Consider the following 15,234-nt stretch of genomic DNA (forward strand, 5'->3'; position numbering starts at 1 on the left):
CCTCTCCTTCTTCTTCTTCTTCTCCTCCTCCTCCTCCTCCTCCTCCTCCTCCTCCTCCTCCTCCTCCTCCTCCTCCTCCTCCTCCTCCTCTTCCTCTTCTTTTGGAGATAGGGTTTCTCCATGTAGCAGCTCTGGCTGTCCTGGAATTCACTTTGTAGACTGACTAGATTGACCTCCAAGTCACGGGGATTCTCTGCTTCTGCCTCCCGAGTGATGGGTTTAAAGGCGTGTGCCATCACTGCCTGACTGGATTCTTGTCCTACACAGAGACTTATACTGAGACTTATAAGCTAATCTAACTTTGTTGCTGTATATACCACATAGTTGAGTGTAGTGGGAAGAGACTTGAAATCTAAACTGTGGTCAACTCCTCTAGCCCAAAGAATCTTGTTGACCTTTTAAAATTTATTTTGTTTTGATTATCTTGTTCCCAAGTAACTACAAGGACAGATGTTTTAAAAACATCTCATAGCCTCATAAAGTGACCTCTTCTTTAAGTGTGTCACAACCTCCAATGCATAAGGAAGAACTTCAAGTAGATAAGGAGAGCTCCCTAAAGCGAGGGAAATAGTATGCCCAGGACTGTCCTATCCTGGGGAAGCTTAGAAACAGCATTCCTGGGAGAAGGCAAAAACGATTCATAAGAAAATTTCTATCAATCCAATCTTTTCAAATTGTACAAATATTCAAAGTCTCCCAAGTATGCAACAAGTGGAGATGAAAACCAGTGGCGGTATGGCGGCCATCATGTGGCTCCGCTTTGCTGGATCTTTGTCAAACAGCCATGCTGGCTTTATGACTTCTGTCACTCCCATCAGATATGGCTGTGCCAGTTCTTCCGTCATCTGAAGCAGTGGTTCTCATCCTTCCTAACACTGAGACCTTTAACTCAGTTCCTCAAGCTGTGGGGACCCCCAACCATAAAATTATTTAGCTGCTACTTCGTAAATGTAATTTTGCTACTGTTATGAATAACAAGTAAATATCTGTATTTTCCAGTGGTCTTAGGTGACCTCATGAAAGAGTCATTCAACTGCCAGTGGGTCATGACCCACAGATTGAGAACCAATGATGTAAACAAAGTCTGTGAGGTGGGGGGGATGGATGGTAGGGCAGCACAGGTTTGTAGTCCCAGTGCTTGGGAGGTGGAGGCTGGAGGACAGGAGTTAAAGGCCATCCTTACAGATGACCCAGGTTTGGTAATCAGAGCCCACGTGGTGGTTCACAACCATCTGTAACTCCAATTACAGGGGATCTGACTCCCTCCTGCCTTCTCAGGCACCAAGTGGGCACATGGCCTATACAGGATGCATAGATAGACATGCAGACAAAACAGGTACTCATAAAATCATTAAGAAATATAAATAAAATATACAACGTCTCAACTGTGGGTTCTTATAAGACAAAACAAAAGAAAAAAGATAGACTTAAATACCTTCTTAATCCAAGAATGAAGAACCAGGTCACAGTCACAACCAAATCAAAGAAAGACCAAAGTCCAATAGATAAAAACTACAGCATCTGATACCTTGGACCCACTCCCTGTTCTCTGGGCTGCGAAGGGCCTGAGTCACCTCCAGCTCCATCTTCTGCAGCACACAGCTTGTCTGCACGGCCCGAGCTGATGCTACTCCACAGCTGTGGCTCCTCTTCGCGATCTGCTGTCGTTGGTGATCCGGTCCATGGTACTGGCATCTCAGATTCTGAGTCTCTCTTGCAGCTGGGCTGTACCTTCACTGATCACCTCTCCTGGGTTCTTCTCAGGAGCTCTGATCCTTCCACCTGAAGCCAAGCCTTACCTTCTCCCCATGGCTCCTTCATGCCTTTAAAGCCAGCACTACCTGGGAAACTCTGTTCACATTACATACTCAGCTGCTAATGCAGGAACAGTCAGGGCCCCCTCTGGACCTCACATTCTGAGTGCTGACCCGGGAAAACACTACCCAAAGGTTCCCCCTCGGTGATACTGGTCTCTTAGAACCCCATCCAATTCTTCAGCACCAGCCGAACAGTCTCGATTAGCCTACAAAGCAAAGTTCACATTAGTGGTTCTGGTCTGTTAGTCACAGCGATTCTTCTGCCCCTGCTGACTAGAACCACAGATGATTAATTTAATATCAAATGGCCCTGATAAGAATCTCAAGAACTTTCAGACCTTCTGAAACTTCACAAACCAGGCCTCTATCGTTTACATTTCTCTCAGTATCCTTGTCTTCCCAGCTCACAAAGCCATGAAGGAAGGCTCAGTGGCTTTTCCAGGCCAGTGCTCTGAGGTTCTTCCACGGTTCTCCCCCATACATGGTCTGGTCTGTCCAGGCAGTACCCCATGAACCTTGTACCAGTTTCTGTCACTGATGTGATTTACAAACAAAAAACAAAAAGCAATACCAAAAGCAGCGTATGGAAGAAAGGATTTATTTCAGTTTACACCTTTCAGGTCACTCTCAACCTAGGGAAGTCAGGGCACGACATCAAGAAGGCAGGAACTGGCTTGTTCCCCATGGCTTGCTCAGCTTGCTTTCTTATACACTACAGGACTACCTGCCCTGGGGTGGTACCAGTCACAGTGGCTGGACCCTTCCATATCAGACAATAAGAAAATGCCCTTACAAACTTTCCTACAGGTTGGTTATACGGTGGCATTTTCTCAATTGTTCCCTCTTCTCAGATAACTGTAGCTGTGTCAACGTTGACCAAAAACCAAACCAGCGGCGCAGTATTTTTATGTGTGTGGCTGAGTTAAGAAGCTGACCCTGCTAAATGCTTTGGAAGTAGTAAAAAAATTTGCAACCGTCGATTAAGCCCGACATGGTGTCACAGACATGTGTTTAATGCTGGCACAGCGGCAGTGACAGGGCAGGACTCTGTGAGTTAAAAGCCAGACTGGTCTTCATAGCCAGTTCCAGGCCAGCCAGAGACCCTCCCTGTCTGAAGAGGAAGGAAGGAAAGAATGCTGGATAATATTCAGGATCGGGAAGCAGTTGGCAGCCGTGGCTCCTCGGTCTGCTATAATCAAGGATTGTTCCTCAGTCTGTCTTTGTCTTTTGTGCTACCCAGTTATTTTGTACAGTGTCTGTCAGTTTAGGTTGCTTTGATGTCCCTTGTGATTAAATTCAGATACTGCATTTTTAACCAGCACGATCTATCATTGTCTGTCTGTACTAAGACAGAATCTCACTGTAACTCAAACTAGACTGGAACTTACTGTAGCTGGTTTTGAACTCACCCATTTTGGTTTTGAGCAATCCCATTGCCTCAGCCTCCCCAGTGCTTTGAGTATGCATTCAAGACCCACCACACCTAACACAGTACCACCTTCTAAAGTCATCTTTAGCTCAGCCTGGTAGTGAGTGCTCTTAATCATAGTAGGTAGAGGCAGAAGGATCAGAGTTCAAGGTCATCCTCAACTACAAAGGGAGTCTGAGGCCAGCTAGACTATCAAACCCAGTCTCAAAAAAGCTAGTGAAGAGGGCGGTGGTGGCGCACGCCTTTAATCCCAGCACTCGGGAGGCAGAGGCAGGCAGATCTCTGTGAGGACAGGAACCAAAAGCTACAGAGAAACCCTGTCTCGAAAAATCAAAAAAAAAAAAAAAAAAAAGCTAGTGAAGAGAAACTAAACTAATATAATTAATAGACAGTAACTTTTCAACATCAGAGTCTGCGAGTAGCGTGTGCTTCCAAAATGTGAATTATGATGGCAGCATCACCATTTGCCTCCTTATCAATGTCTTCTCCAATGGGATTTTTTTTCTAATCAAAACTGTACCTATTCTAAGTTATTTCAAGCAGAATTTCTTCCAATAAGCGCATTGCTGTTATTTAAGTAGAACAGTGTAGAATGAGACATTGACAAGTCCCAGATGGAAGGGGATGCCATCTTTCAGAAGATGAAAAGCCTCTCATATTTATGTATGTCTTTAAAATAGTAGAAACTGCTCATTTCAGGGACTGAATACATTTACTTTGAAACATAGTTTGAGTGAGCATCTCAATCTAAAATCCAGATCCCAAATTCTACGGTTCAGGAGCTTCGTATTCTCTGACATGACCCAGAGGATGAGATAGGATGGGCTGGGGAGATGGCTCAGCAGGCAAACAGTATACCATCAGGGCCTGAGGACCAGAGCTCACATCTCCGGAACCCATGTAATTGGTAATGCTAGGTGAGCGTGTGGCAGCCCGCTTATGATCCCCATACGTAGCAGGCAAGGTTGAGCAGACTGGCTAACTAGACAAGCTGAATCTGCAAGGTCTGGGATCATGTGAGCCACTGACTCAGTATGTATGGTGGAGAGCAATCAAGGGGAAGGCTCAGCGTCTGCCTTGGGCATGGCATGCACAGTGTGCATCTGCACCCACACACAAGTAAATATAAGATTCTAAAAAGTTTTGGATTTCAGAGCACTTTTAGGTTCTAGGTTTGACATTAGAAAGGCTAAGCTGATAAAATCTATACAAATACCAGGATGCAAAAGCCTTCCCAGCCTCAGACACTCAAATACGGGGTAATTAACCTGTATTTCTTCTTGGAAAAGTTCCCACCTCCTCCCTCCTTGCCAGCCCATCTGGTTTCTAGGCCATCTAGGATTATCTAGTTATTAAACATTGTCATAATATTTTCTTATTTAAAATGTGTTGTATTTCTGTGCAGGGCATGGTGACACATGCCTTTAATGCCAACACTTGGGAGCAGAGGCGAGCAGATTAGAGTTCTAGGACAGTCAGATTACCCAGAGAAACCCTGTCTCAAAAACAAATAAGTAAATAAATAATGTTGTGTTCTACAATCTACAGGAACTTGGTATGTGGAATTCAGGCTTTTTACTTTCTAGTCTACTTTGTAGTTTTATTCCTTAACCCCACCTCCATCTCTATACCTATTGTTTTTTTCTCAAATGCTTGTTAGATTTCTGAGGTGGCTGAAAAAGACAGACAGGAGGATGCTTATTATTAGCATACATGGTGGGGAGGGGGAGCACAGTCAGGGAGACTTTCAGAAACTGAGGGATCTGCCAGGGTAAAAAGCTGGCTGTGACCCTTTGGGGCATTGAAGGACTTAAGAATAAGGAAGTTGTTACAGTATTACAATGTTGGGGCTGGCTACCTGCGTTCTCCAGTCTCTCCTTCCGAAATTGCTTGCCCAAGGCAAGAGAGTCCTTGATAAGCAAGGTCCTTCAAACTCACCAGCTCCCAACCTATTCAGGGCTCTTTCACTCCAGGCTCTTTATATTTGCTGCTATTTCCTCTTCCCAGGTTTTCTGGTTTCTTCTAACATATACATGCGCCCACCTCCCCTCTGGTTCCTTCTAATATATACATGCGCCCACCTCCCCTCCCCCCCCTCACCTGTTAAGTTACCAGTCCAGGGCCACCCGTTCTAGAAAGCTCTCTGATGTCCTGCAGCTCCAATTTTGCACTCTGTGCTCTGAACCTATTTCAGATTTATGGGGCAGTCATTTCAGCTTTACCTGAGGTACTGGGGAGTGGGCGTCCTTGAGCTGGGAGGACCCTTCATCCCTCTTTTTCCATTGAGTAGTATAACTCCACCATTGCAGATGCAATGTTTCCTTGCAGTTTGAGTTTTAGCAAATCTGTAAAGCTGGCTTCTTACAAAAGAGAAATTTGAATGTCATTGCATTCACATCAGAGGAGGAATCCCACTTGACATTGCCCGGCTGCAGATGTCTTTGCTTCACTTACTGTGTGGAAATCCATGACACAGGACTCAGGACACAGCTGTGGGAGTGCCCTGTTCTCGAGTCTGTCACTAACCACTGTGCAGAAGGAAGCTGAAGTTCAAAGAGGCCGAGAACTTGCTCATGCTCACCTAGCACTTGGGATTCAAGTGGGCATTTGACTCTAAGAGTGTGCCCTTAATTGAGCACCATACCATACCAATTCAACACCAGAAAGGCCGTCTGAGCTCTTGGCCTGTGTGTTACACTGCAGGTTTGTAGCTCTTATGTGGCTCTTGCTGGAGGAAATGGGTACTTCATCGGGTCTCCAAGCTGAGGCTGGGAGTTTCCTGATAGGATTGCTGTGGGAAGCCCTGTGGCCTGTGGAGGAAGGAAGCAGCAGTCAGTTAGAGGAATCCTGTTTTTCTCTGTGCTTTGAGTGGTAGGGAAACCAGGAAGTTCAAAGATTGGTCTATATTTCCTGTACCCCACCCCCAACATATATTTTTAACCATTGCCAGTGGCTTACAAGTGCTATAATAGAACATTTACTGTTAATGTTTTTATTGCACTAAGAGCAAATAAATGGAAAAAGTAGGACATAACAAATAGGTTTTTTTTTTTTTGACTCATTTCTAGATTTTAGCTAGGTGGTGGTAACACATGCCTTTAATCCCAGCTCTGGGAAGCAGAGGCAGGCAGATTTCTGAGTTCAAGGACAGCCAGGACAACACAGTGAAACCCTGTAATGGGAAAAAAATAAATAAGATTTCTAAGTTTTCAGAACGTCAGGTATTTAGCGTACTGTAATAGCATCTTGTCCTTATGATTCTTGATTTTTTTTTTAAAATTCCAAAAGGAGAAAACCCAAGCCCAGAAGCTACTGTTTCACAAATAGTTCTCACAGGTACTCAGAAGTGAACAGTAAAATCCTTCAGCGTTTGGAGGTTAAAAACACAGAACCTTGAAAAGAATTTCCAACACTTAAAAGACTGGATTTGCCTAAGTGTTCCCCTCTAGGTATTTCATTAACATAAGCATCGTCTCCACGGGGAAGGAGTTACTTCCTTGGAAACACTGTGATTCAGTTGCCACCCTTTGTGAAGAATGACTCGGTAGGGCGCTGTGCTGATCAGGAGACATTTCTTACTCTTGTGTCCCTGAACCCCAGGGACAGCTGCACCTTTGTCTGGGCGTCTGTCTGACTCATTTGTCACGTCTTAACTGATTTTTGTCTGAGAATCAGAGACCAAAATTTCGTGACTACGGTTTTAATGGCACATTCCAGGGGTATCCCTTTTTTATGCTAATTCTCCTTTTCAAAGAAAATGGCCCTGAAAATTCTATAATTTTGTACAATGACCTTGCTGCAATTAGCAAGCCTGGACAAATCCTGCCGTTCGACTGCATTGAAAACCAAATGAGAAATGGGTAGAGCCCTCCCTGCAGCTCCTGCATTTCTGGTGATTGTTTTATCAGCATGCCCTTCGGCACAGAGCTGGGCCTCACCGGGGACCACTTTCCCCAGCAGATAGTGTGCCTGTGGCTAGCCCTGCCAGTGGTGTTCCCAAGGAAGGCCACTGAGCCCCACCAGGCATGTTCTTATCAGTCCTGAAAATTATGTACCCAGTTCAGAAGGGGCCCCAGGGACTAATGAGGGGTTTGAGGAGGCTTTTTTGTTGTTGTTCCTTTTAATTTATGACAAACCTCGAAGGAAGTAGGTTTGTAGGTTTTCATTTGGTGCCCGTATTCCCCCCCCCCCCACACTGACACTGACTATATAGTAGGGAAGGAGGGGACTGCGTTCTTAATGTTATGCATGGGACCCTTTCACCCATAGTGACGTAGTTATTCAGCTTAGAAAAGAGCCACTTACCCACCAGAAACGATCTGGGTCTGGGACTGCTTCTAGCCTCACTCTCATTGCCAGGCCAGGACGAGGCAGCCTATAGAGAAGAGCTGTGGGCTGCTGTACACATTGCCAAAGCATGGACTGTTCCAGGCCTGGCCTGGAGCAGGCAGTTGATTCTTAGTAACACAGTTGATTCTTAGTAACACAGTTGATTCTTAGTAACACAGCTCTGCTTTATTCCTGCATGGAAACCAACCAAGGGTTTCCCCTCTCAGCCACTGATGTGATAGCCAGCGGGATGCACCAGCTCCTGCTTCCCTGGCCTGGGTCTGTGAGGACTTGGTTTTCCTGTCTGGTGATAAAGGCTACAATGTTGTTCCATTCAGCTCTTCCCTTGATCCAGGGCTCCCAGGTACCCACAAGAAGTGAAAGTGAAAGCTTCCCTGATTTTTCTGCCTATCTCGTGAATGTTCTATCCCGGTGACCCGTCCCACAGATGAGAAGAGAGGTCGCAGCACTGGGAATGTGGCTTGGTTGGTAAAGTGATTGCTTAGCATCCTGGGGCTGGGTCACTGCACACATTGGGTATGGGGTGGGAAGCGGGGGGGGGGGGGGGGGGGGGGGCCCAGCTACTTACCAAGTTCTAGGCCAGACTCAGAAGGAGAAAAAAAGGAAAAAAGGCAGCAGTGAAGGAGGACTTGGTGACAGGTTTCAGTGCACTGACAGTGGAGAGCTCCAGATCCATAGTGATATTTATGTTTTAATAAATAAAGCTTGCCTAGAGATCAGAAGGGTAAAGCTAAGCCACTAGAGGTCAGGCAGTGGTAGCACACATCTTTAATCCCAGAATTTGGGAGACAGAGGCAGATGGATCTCTGAGTTCAGGGTCACCCTGGGCTACACAAGATCACCGCAGAAACAAATCCAGGTGGTGATGGCCAACACCTTTTTTTTTTTTTGCTTCTTTTTTATTTATTTATTTATTTATTTATTTATTTATTTATTAAAGATTTCTGTCTCTTCCCCGCCACCGCCTCCCATTTCCCTTCCCTTCCCCCAATCAAGTCCCCCTCCCTCATCAGCTCAAAAAGCAATCAGGGTTCCCTGCCCTGTGGGAAGTCCAAGGACCACCCACCTCCTTCCAGGTCTAGTAAGATGAGCATCCAAACTGCCTAGGCTCCCACAAAGCCTAGTACCTGAAGTAGGATCAAAAACCCATTGCCATTGTTCTTGGGTTCTCAGTAGTTCTCATTGGCCCATACCTTTAATCCAGTGAAAACTTTTTATGTCTGAATAACCCTCTCCGACCACACAATAATGACACAATAACTATACAACAATCCGGATCAGACCAAATCAAACCAAATTAGAAAAGGCCCAGGCTTAATGGATACCAGCGCTCCTGTGTGGCTTTCCAGCTCCCAGAGAGGAGACAGGGAAGGAAGATTGGAAAACCACATGTTTGTTCTCTGGGGGCAGTTTAAATACCCTGTGGGGGTGATCTTGAGCATCTCTGAGGAGGGGCCACCATTTGGCGGGCTTTCTCAGGGATGGAGTCTGGACTGAGGCAACTCCTAGAGGAGGGGGCTTGGGATGGAACTCTCCACCCAAACATTCCAGACTCTTTGGGTATATGGATACGGGGGACTGGAGTGATGCTTCCAGCCAAACACCCAGTACTAGGGAGTCATGCGCCTTTAATTCCAACACTAGAGGGAATATAAAATGAGAGGAGAGGGAGAGGTGTATTCTGTAGTTGCCCAGCCTTGGTAGAGGTAAGATTTGTCTAGTGGCTTGGCTGCTTTGCTTTTCTGGTTTTCAGGTTGAACCCCAGTATCTGTTTCTGGGTTTTTATTATTCATGCTATACACTGTTGAAATAAGAAGCGGCGGCGGGGCTGCGTCCCCAACACCCCAGCTGCTTGGCTAGCTCACGCCCGAAATAACAACACACAAACTGTATTCATTTAAAGAACTGCTTGGCCCATAAACTCTAGCCCTTACAGGCTAATTCTCGCACCTGGACTAGCCCATTTCTAATAATGTGTGTAAGCACCCCAAGGTGCGCTTACCGGGAAGATTCTAGCCTACATCCATCTTCATAGCGTGTGCCTCAGAGAGCAGAGCTATCGCGTCTACCCGGGAGAGCTGAGTATGGCGTCTGTGATCCGGAGAGCAGAGTCTCTCCGGGAGCAGAGCAGAGTCTGACCTCACTTCCTCTTCCGCCCAGAATTCTATTCTGTTTACTCCTCCCATCTATGTTCCAAGCCATGAGGCCAAGCAGTTGGTTTATTATAACTTAACCAATGAAATCAACAGATTGATATATGACACTCCCACATCAATACACTGTAACATATGGGCCGGTTTGTTGGGGTTTCTGTCCTGCCCAGTTCCCACAGCTGGCAAGTCCCAAAGAAAATCACACAGAGATCTCCATAAGTTATAAACTGATTGGCCCATTAGCTCAGGCTTCTTGTTAACTCTTATAACTTGTATTAACCCATTATCCTTATCTATGATAGCCACATGGCTCAGTACCTTTTTCAGCTGGGCAGGTCACATCCTGCCTCTTCATTGATCTGGGCAGGACTGCTGAGGGAGCTTCCTTCTTCCCAGAATACTCCTGTTCTCATTTCCCCGCCTCTGCTTCCTGTCTGGCCAATCAGCATTTATTTAAAATGTAATTGACAGAATACAGAATTGTCCCCCACCAATACACATCTATAAAAAGTGTGTGCCCTAATTTTAGAAAGATAAGGCCGAACCTGACATGGAATGGAAACAGGCTTTCCAAAGAACACTGCTTACAACAAAGAGTAAACCCAATATGGTCAAAATTATGTGATAAATAAAATGGTCAAAGTCAAGAGCTACTGAGTACTCATTTGAGTTGATAATCTATTTTTTCCCTGAGCCATCTCTCCGGATCCTTTTTTGAATGTTTAAATATAGGGGACCCCCCCCCCTTAAAAATTAAGTGTAAAGTACAGCCGGAAGTACAGGCAAGCATCATTTAACAAGACCCTCCTCTCACTCTGATAATAATGAATTCAAGAGGTGAACAAAAGTGGAACATAAGTGTTTTCCTCCACAGAAAGGGACAGAGAAAGGCCAAGGATATCTGGGTGTTGATTTGGGATAGTGGTATTTAAAGTCGCTGAGTGAGGGTCTGGAGAGATGGCTCAGCAGTTAAGAGCACTTGCTGCTCTTGCAGAGGACCTGGGTGACTCACAAACATCAATCTTCTGACCCCTGAGGTCACCAGGCACACATACATGTACATACATACATACATGCATGCATGCATGCATGCAATAAATATGAAAAAAAAAATAAAGTCCCTGTTTTTCCCACAGAGAGTTACAATCTTAAAGCCCATCGAGCATAGCCATCTCCCTTCTCAAATTCCTTATCCTATTGATTCAGGAAACAAAACCTTATCTAGTGAATATTCTGGGACTTGGGACGGTCCTCTTTTCGGTTCAAATGAGTTCAGTCTAGGAGCAGACTGCCTGCAACTTTCCAACTCTGAATTCTGAGACAAGGAAATGACCATAGAGCTGAGAGTTTTAGGGCTTTCTGCTTCTCCCTAATGCTGATGAACTCGAAGCACACTTTATGTTTACATGGAAGCCCTACTTGCGTCCATATATACCCAAAAGGGCTGGCATGTTTGGGATCACCAGCTTGGGGGCCTCATTCCACACTCAGGTCTCACTCTTCCCATTCCAAATAGTGCACCGAGTGGTGTCCCATTTTCTGGAGCTGCCCTCTTCAAACTCCAGCCCCGAAAAAAAAAAAAAAAAAAGGCAAAAGTCAGCACCTCCTCCTTGGAGCTGCTTAAGACCATTCTATAGGCTACTTGAGACCTGGTAGCCATATTTGCCAAGTTGATGCCTTTCCTACCCTCCTGAGGGCACCCAGGAGTGCTTTGCTCAGATTAAACCTGTATTTAATAATTTGGTTTAATTGGCTTATTACGTTGGTGGTGGTAGATTTCCAGTAACCAGGATTCAAAGCTTAAATGGATCTCACAATTTCTTTCTTCATTGAGAAGTAATACTTCACTGGGCAGGTTTGTTAGTGAACACTGAATGTGCTTAAACAAGCCAAAATGGTACAAGTCAGTTGCTCAACATGGGTTGCATTTTGTTTTGTTTTGTTTCCTGAGATAAGGACTTCTGTGGCCCAGTGTGGCTTACAACTTGCTGGTAGCTGAGGATGGGACCTTGAATGCCTTCCTGTCCCCATCTCTCAAGTTCTGGGATTACAGACATGTGTGCCACTATGCCTGGCTTCAACATGGCCTCTTTTGAAGGGTTTTTCTGTATGTGTGTATGTATGTATGTATGTATGTATTTATTTATTTTGAGACAAGGTTTTTCTGTGTGGCCCTGGCTGTCCTGGAACTAGCTCTGTAGATCAGGCTGGCCTTAAACTCACAGAAATCCTCCTGCCTATGCAGTGCGGAGAGTGCTGGGATTAAAGGCTTGCATCACCTCCGCCTGGTGGGGGGGGGTGTTTGTTTCTAAGGGAGGAATGACTAATTTAGCCCAAGATTTTAGTCCATCATTGGAGGGAGTGTGGGGTCAAGCAGGAGAATCAGGATTTCAAGGTAATCCTTGGCTACATACTGAGTTCAAAATCAGTTTACACTATATGAGATCACGATTTTTGTTTTTGAAGAAATAAATACAGGCATGCATGCATGCTCACCGTATAGACACACATGGAATAGACTCTGAAATGAAGTAGATGTAGCAAGTCCATGAATGGATAACAATCACCTACCATCAAGTGTTATCCACTGTCCATAACTGTCTATTTTTTGCTTCTATTTATACCAGGAACAGGACGAGAAGTTTAACTTTATTTTGTTTGCTTTCCTGCCTTAGCCTCCCAGTGCTGGCATCACAGGCTTGAGTCACCCGTCCAGCTCAGGATGCTTGTAGTTATCAGCATCACTGTAAGCGGGAATGCTTTGACGTCATGATCTTGATTTCAGGCGGCCGCAGTAATACACACAGCAGTACACATGGCTCATCACTGAACAGGGTGCTGGTGTGTGGCACATGACCCTACCTACTGCTTGAACACATGGGCTGGAGACAAGTTTTCATAAGAAGAGATGCTATTCTACCAAGCCTGTGCACGCAGGCCTGTTTTGCTGTCTGTTCGCAGGCTGAGGCAGGAGAATTTCACAAGGACTACATCATGAGTTCATGGCCAGTCTAAGCAAGCTAATGTCCTAGTCCTAAAATAAAAAGTGAAGAAGAGGACTAGGGATATACCCAGTGATAGAGCACTATCGCAGCCCATGCAAGGCCCTAGGTTCAACCCCAGTAACACATTGTGTAGGGGACAGGTTAGCATCCTCCAAGGAGTCTGAGAATTTTGCTAGTGTAACCAGGGTGTCTTAGGGGTTCCCATTGGCTATCTCTTTTCCTTTTTAACTCTAGGAAGACAATTATTAGCTTGATGGGAAGTTTCCAAGAGAAGCTCCATCTCCCCCAGATTCTGGCAGTTAGACAAAGGCCAGCATTCCTCTACCAGCTGAACCATTTCCCCTTTCACTGGCAGAAGGGACAAAAGGCGATCTGTGATGCCTATTAGCATATCAAAGCTCATGCTGGCCTCCTGCTCCCCCACTATCACAAGTACCAGTAGGGAGCTCAGACTCTTCTGGCCTCTTCTCACCTCCCCCCACCCCAGACTTCCTCCAACTCAGGGGCTTATCCTCCCCCAGCTAGTCATTCTCCTTATAACCCTGCTATTTGAGCTATGTTCCCTAATTTTTTGCCTTGCACCCTTGGTACATCTATCTCTTCATGTCTCATTTCCCCCCCCCCCCCCCAATTTGTTCATGGCTAAGTCCAGTCTGCTTGTCATGTTCAATCTACCTTCTCTCTCTGTGCTGGACTCTTCCAGATGCCTCTGGCTGTTCTCTCCCTCATGTCTGTAGTAGGAGGCTACTAGTTTGTTCCCAGCTGCTCAGCCCTGAAATAACCACACAGAAACTATATTATTTACAACACTGTTTGGCCTATTAGCTTATGCATGTTTCTAGCTCACTCTTATCTCTTAAATTAACCCATTTCTATTATTTTATATTTTACCACAAGGCTTATGGTTTACCAGAAAGGTTCCAGCACGTCTTGTCCCTGGCTACAGCTACATGGTGTCTCTCAGACTCCACCTTCTTTCTCCAGCATTCAGTTTAGTTTTCCCTGCTTACCTCTATTCTGCCCTGTGCAGGCCCAAAACAGCTTTTTTTATTCATTAACCAATAAATATACACATATACAACACATATACAGTTATCAAGCAAGAATTATAATTACACTATTTATATCTACTTTATCTTTTATTATAAGTAAGGAAAACTATAATTATAACTATCTTCTCTTAAACTCCATCAAAGACTGCAAAAGGATATAATATTACCTAAGTTAACAGGAAGTGCATTGTAAGCAACTTCCAAAACTCTAGAATTGACAGATACATCTCGCTACCTGGATAGTCGCCCAAAGTTCTTCTGTACCATTAGGGCATCCATCTTCAGCCTATAGGCCCATAGTATCTGGCAGACTTTTCCATGAGGCAGGAAATTTCAAAGACAGTTCTGCCTATATTGGCAGTTTGTGAGTCAATATCTTTTGTATCTTGCAGAATGTCTGGCAGTCTCTTTTGTGAAACAGAAACCCTGAAGGACAATCACACCTTCTTTAGGCAGCTTCCGTAGTCATTTTTCTGTGGGTCCTGCAGATCCAGTTCATACAGCATAACATAAAGCATTCCAGGCAAGAGCAATTTCTTGCCCACATGGCTAGAGGCTCCATGAAGAGCCTCTTCGATGACCATTGTCTTCTTGAAATAAATTGGTGCTGCCAGGAGCACACATGTCTCATTATCATGAAAAATCCCCAGTTTTTAAGACTTTTTAAATGTCGTGTTCCAAAGGTCTTTGAAAGGTTTTAAAATTATCTGTCTAACTGAAATATATCTCTGTATATCTAGAAAACCTAACTAATACGACTACAAGCTTGACCATTATAGATGATTATCTATTAACCTATATTTCTTAATTATACATTGCAGTTTTAAATGAGCTGCACAAACACAATACCTTGATCAAGAGCAGAAATATACAAATAGCAAAATTGACCTTAAATTCGTATCAATAGACCAAGGTCCATACCAATGCAAATCTCTATAGCATATCCCCATTTAAATATAAACAAACATTTATAAACTGTATTTGGGAATATGGGTGTAATTCTCTCCAAACTACTTCCTGCTTTTTGTTTGGTGAAGTATTTTTGGTGGTCTTCACAACCACCTTTTGAGGGTCTTGGTCTATGAAACTACATTAGTCTGGAAGAAATTCATAGGTTCTCATCTTCTGTGGAAACAATAGGAGAACCTCTTTTCCAAAGCAACAAATCCCTAGACCCAAATTTTGAAATCAAGATACCTTTAACATATATATGTTGGTTTAGCTTAGCAGCCCATACAATGAAATGTCTCTCTGTACTTAGCTCCTTCACAGTCAAAATAGTCAGAGAAAACACAATAATATTCATAATTCAGACTCTCTGTGTATATTCCATCTTGATGTGGCTTATTTTTCTTACTCTATTACTTTTTGTACGAGTTTAATACTTATTTTATTATCTTGACTCCTTTAATCAATGGCTGCCTGTAC

The 15,234-nt window shown here is 44.4% G+C and overlaps 1 protein-coding gene and 1 long non-coding RNA gene across 2 annotated transcripts in view; one reads left to right on the plus strand and one right to left on the minus strand.

Moving 5' to 3' along the window:
• The window catches only part of Dcbld1 (discoidin, CUB and LCCL domain containing 1), a 78,166-nt gene that overhangs the window by 27,335 nt on the left and 35,597 nt on the right, over nt 1–15,234 (plus strand). The gene's annotated exons all lie outside the window — the stretch shown is intronic.
• On the minus strand, nt 1,423–8,070 carry LOC126499059 (uncharacterized). Its single transcript, XR_007590965.1, has 3 exons — nt 7,552–8,070; nt 5,469–6,056; nt 1,423–2,023 (listed from the first exon to the last, which is right to left on the minus strand). It is a non-coding gene; the product is annotated as an uncharacterized lncRNA (long non-coding RNA).

This window comes from Alexandromys fortis, unplaced genomic scaffold (genome assembly GCF_014885135.2).
Source record: "Alexandromys fortis isolate MF-2015 unplaced genomic scaffold, M_Fortis_MF-2015_v1.1 scaffold_14, whole genome shotgun sequence".
Taxonomy (NCBI): Eukaryota; Metazoa; Chordata; class Mammalia; order Rodentia; family Cricetidae; genus Alexandromys; species Alexandromys fortis.